The sequence below is a fragment of the Abrus precatorius genome, unplaced genomic scaffold, assembly GCF_003935025.1.
Source record: "Abrus precatorius isolate BTA unplaced genomic scaffold, Abrus_2018 Scaffold0, whole genome shotgun sequence".
NCBI lineage: Eukaryota > Viridiplantae > Streptophyta > Magnoliopsida > Fabales > Fabaceae > Abrus > Abrus precatorius.
The window spans coordinates 1,433,687-1,438,686 of NW_020874290.1; the positions used below are offsets into that span (position 1 = coordinate 1,433,687).

General features: G+C 35.0%; 1 non-coding gene across 1 annotated transcript; it reads left to right on the forward strand.

Annotated features, from left to right (window-relative positions):
- Positions 1-4,491: 4,491 nt before the first annotated feature.
- Positions 4,492-4,579, forward strand: TRNAS-GGA. The gene has a single exon. It is a non-coding gene; the product is annotated as a tRNA-Ser (tRNA).
- Positions 4,580-5,000: the final 421 nt, after the last annotated feature.

The following is a 5,000-nucleotide window of genomic DNA, read 5'->3' on the forward strand; positions in this document are numbered from 1 at the left end:
TAAAACGTGGGTATTTTGTATCCATTGAGCAAAGACGGGTTGTAATTGTATAGCGGTATCCGAAAACATATCTTGAGGGCGCCCTAAAGCGCTCATGGTATCATTATGAATATACAAACCAAAACTGTGAAAGCCTAAAAATATACACACCCAGTTAAGATGGGATATAATTGCATCGCGATGTCTAAGGACACGATCTAATAGATCGTTGTATCGAATAGTTGGATCATAGTCTCTTACCATAAAAATAGCTGCATGCGCAGCAGCACCAACTATCAGAAATCCACCAATCCACATGTGATGTGTGAACAATGACAGTTGTGTACCATAGTCAGTAGCTAGGTATGGATAAGGAGGCATAGAATACATATGGTGAGCTACAACAATGGTCAAAGAGCCTAACATAGCTAGGTTAATAGATAATTGAGCATGCCATGATGTTGTTAGGATCTCATAAAGACCTTTATGACCCTGGCCTGTAAATGGACCTTTATGGGCCTCTAGAATATCTTTTATACCATGACCAATACCCCAGTTAGTCCTATACATGTGACCCGCTATCAAAAAAAGAATTGCAATAGCTAAATGATGGTGTATAATATCGGTCAGCCATAGACCTCCAGTTACTGGATCTAATCCTCCACGAAAAGTCAGAAATTCTGCGTATTTTGACCAATTCAAGGTGAAAAATGGGGTTGCTCCCTCGGCAAAACTCGGATAAAGTTGAGCCAAAAGATCCTGATTCAGGATAAATTCATGAGGAAGTGGAATCTCTTTGGGATCTACTGCAGCGTTTAGAAATTGGTTAATTGGTAAAGATACATGTATTTGATGCCCTGCCCAAGAAAGAGACCCAAGTCCTAGGAGTCCTGTCAAATGGTGATTCAACATAGATTCTACATCTTGGAACCAAGCCAATTTTGGAGCAGCTTTGTGATAATGAAACCAACCAGCAAAAAGCATTAAGGCTGCAAAGACCAATGCACCAATTGCGGTACAATAGAGTTGTAATTCACTAGTTATTCCAGATGCTCGCCAAATCTGAAAAAAACCGGAGGTTATTTGTATTCCTCGGAACCCCCCCCCTACATCACCATTCAATATTTCTTGGCCCACTATTGGCCAAACCACCTGGGCACTAGGACCAATGTGAGTAGGATCGCTTAACCATGCCTCATAATTGGAAAAACGAGCACCATGGAAATACATGCCACTCAGCCAAAGAAAGATGATGGAGAGTTGGCCGAAATGGGCACTAAAAACTTTTCGGGAAATCTCCTCCAAATCACTAGTATGGCTATCGAAATCATGAGCATCAGCATGTAGGTTCCAGATCCAAGTAGTAGTATCAGGTCCCTTAGCTATTGTTCTTGAGAAATGACCGGGTTTTGCCCATTCCTCGAAAGAAGTTTTTATGGGATCCCTATCTACCAAAATTTTAACTTCTGGTTCCGGTGAACGAATAATCATTGAGTCCTCCTCTTTCCAGACAACACATATAAAGAAACTCGCCAACATAAAACAGAATTAGTGAACTTATGAAAGATGTTTATATTGAGTTTCGTTCTCTTCTATTTCCCATCTATCCATTCTATATTTTCTTTCATATAATCCATTTTCTTTAGTTATTCACTAGAACAATTATGATCTCGAAGTCAATCCGTGGCAAGTGTTCGGATCTATTATGACATAGCAGTGAGGCGCTCAACGGACCTTTTTTAATCTTTTAAGACCTTTTCTGGACTTTGAATGGAAGTTTAATAATTTTTTGTGCAGCCTAATGTATTCAGATTTCACTCATAAGTTCTCCTAGATAGAACTAATTTCACTCTTTCTCTTTATAGAGAAGGTATTATTATGTACTCTATTTCAAATAGAGTGAGCAGTCATTAGCATTATTAGGGAACACACTGGTATTTATATTTAGTTTTTCGAGGGTCTCTTTTATTAGTTTGATTGAATTGAATATTGGTTTGAATAGTAGAAAAAAAAGAAAATTCTCTACTATATCCACGTATCATTTATCTCTACGAAATACCAGACGAAATAGAACAATTTTAAGTTAAGGGGGAGATACTGAAATTCTGTAATTGGTTGTTCCTATAGAAATGATTTGTTTTATTTGACTGATGGGAGCAACAAACAATAAATTATAACAAATGAAATATATATATATATATTATTTATATTCTATAGAGAATATAAATGAAATATATATATATATATAATGAAATAAGAAAATAGAAAAAAAAACAAAAAACAGAGTGTTCTTATTCAAAACGTCCTGTGATTTTCAACCAATTCTGTGCTTCAATATAATTACCAGGGGTAAGGGCTATAGCTTGTTTCCAATATTCAGCGGCTTGATTAAACCAAGACTCCGCAATTTCAGAGTCTCCCTGTCGAATGGCCTGTTCTCCTCGGTCGGAATAGGTGAGTAAATTCCTTCCCTTAGAACCGTACTTGAGAGTTTCCTGGCTCATACGGCTCAACAGTAAATTCTTTTGGTGTTCCATTATTTTGTTTTGGAGTTAACCAAAAGAAAAAAAAAAAAGAAGTTAATTACATAAGTTTTAAACTTGAATTTTGACTAATAAAGAATTTCAAAGAATTTCATCTTTTTTTTCTAGTTTTATCTTTTCTCCTACTTTCAGAAAAATGAATAAAACATCGACATTAACATTCTTATTCTAATTTTCTGAAAGGTAACTATCTCGATTTCATATATCATATACTTTCCTATATGATATATCAATTTCTATAGAATCTTTGAAAAAGACTTTTTTCTTGATAAGAAAGAAAAAACTTACTATCTTTGGGATCTGATACTACACCGCTGCTCAAAACTTCAGGGGATCCACTTTATTACATAAGTGGATTCCTAACTTTTCTATCATGATATAAGTAAGCAGTTCTTATTGTATCGGCTCAAAACCTCGTTAATTGATCCTTACGGTGCTTCCTCTATCAATTAGATCTTTTATCCATAGAAAAAAAGTATCTAGGCATATCTATTTCTTCATATTTTGACTTTTATGAGGTTTCTCTCTTTGCTACAGCTGAAAAAAATCGTTGTTTTGTACGATATATATGTAGAAAGCCTATTTTTTCGAGTATTTATTCGATTAGTATTAGCGGATTTACTCGTTCCTTTCTTTTTTCTCTCTATAGTGGAGATAATCGCACGTAATGACAGATCACGGCCATATTATTAAAAGCTTGGGGTAAGAAGGGGTTTCGTTCGAGTGCCCTAAAATAATATTCCAAAGCTTTCGTATGTTCTCCGTTACTTGTGTGGATAAGGCCTATGTTATAAAGTATATAACTTCGATCATAGGGATCAATTTCTAGTCGCATAGCCTCATAATAATTTTGTAAAGCTTCCGCATAATTTCCTTCAGATTGAGCCGACATCCGTTACGGTCGTCATTCGGTTCAAAGAATCTCCGTTCCAGAACCGTACGTGAGATTTTCATCTCATACGGCTCCTCCCTTATGTGTATAATGAGAAAAATACATATAATCAAAAAAGATTGAATTATTCTATTCTCATTATCAACTGAGCAGAGCTAGTGTTTTTTTTTACAACAAATCTCTAGCCAACCCTCCTGTAAAAGATTTTTTCTTAACAACAAATATGTTGGTACTGGATAAAAAAACAGTAACTTCAACAATTTCTTTGTCCTCACCGTTGCTTAATTTCTCGGAATTAATCACTTCAACAATCTTCGATGGTTATACGGGTATCCAAAATACGAACAAGATGGATGTTTATTGTCCCAACCATTCTTGTTAATCTCTATCCCGATAAGACAAGGAAAGATATTTTTTTTTTACAAAGTTTTCGTGTTGTTGATTCCTAAGCGTAGTGCTTCTTCCCCCATGCCGCCCATTGGTACTAGTAGAGTAGGGTTGACCTAACCCCTATAAGTATAGGTATAACCTTTCGCTTAATACTATAAACCTAAAATTGAAGCATATGAGGCTGCATTAATCGGGGATACACGACAGAAGGAACTAATCGTTTTATTTACAAATTTCACCTTCAGCAAACGTAGGTTTTTTTTTTCAATTTTTACCGAAAAAAAATTGAAATAAAGATAATCAAATCGCACCATCTCTGTAATAAGAGAATGCCTTTTTTTCTCCTGAAGTTGTTGGAATTATTCGTAATAAGATATTGGCTACAATTGAAAAAGTCTTATCAATAAAATTTTCATTTATCCGAGATCTAGGCATAGGTAGAAATCCATTCCATAATTTATTTATCGCGTGAGAAATCAAAAGAATCCCACAAACAAAGGAATTGTACAATACAGTACGAAATAACGTAAAAATTGACTCATTAATCAAATTTGTTTATCTTAAGGCCTCGTAAGAGGTTTTTCTTATTTTCTTTTCTATTTTTCTAGTTCGAATTAGTTTTATGCGCCTACCAAAATAGAATATCAATGATTCACTATTCACCAGGTTTCTGGGCATCATTCTGTGGGAGAGATGGCCGAGTGGTTCAAGGCGTAGCATTGGAACTGCTATGTAGGCTTTTTGTTTACCGAGGGTTCGAATCCCTCTCTTTCCGAACCTTTACCAAATTCATCAATATTACTCATCGCAATGTTTCAAATAACAATGGATACCATTATTTCAACTTTTTGATATGGATTCTGTATTCCTAATTTTTTCGGTAATACGGAAAATAGTGGAAAAAGTGAGCAAGAAATGAAAATCTTCCTATATCTATGTCTATGATACATGAATGGCAGAAAAAAAACTCTTGTTATTTTAGTTAGGTTTAAGTCTGACGAGAATAGTATTCTACAACCAGCAATTCATTTATTTTCACACCAACCCATTTATTATCTATTATTTGATTGATTAATCCTTTATATTGGAATGGGTGAAGAGTTAAATGATTTGGCAATTTCTCACGGGGGGCTGAATCAAGATAATTTTGAATCAGAGTTCTAGATTTTGGTTCATCCTTCGCTGTAATAATATCT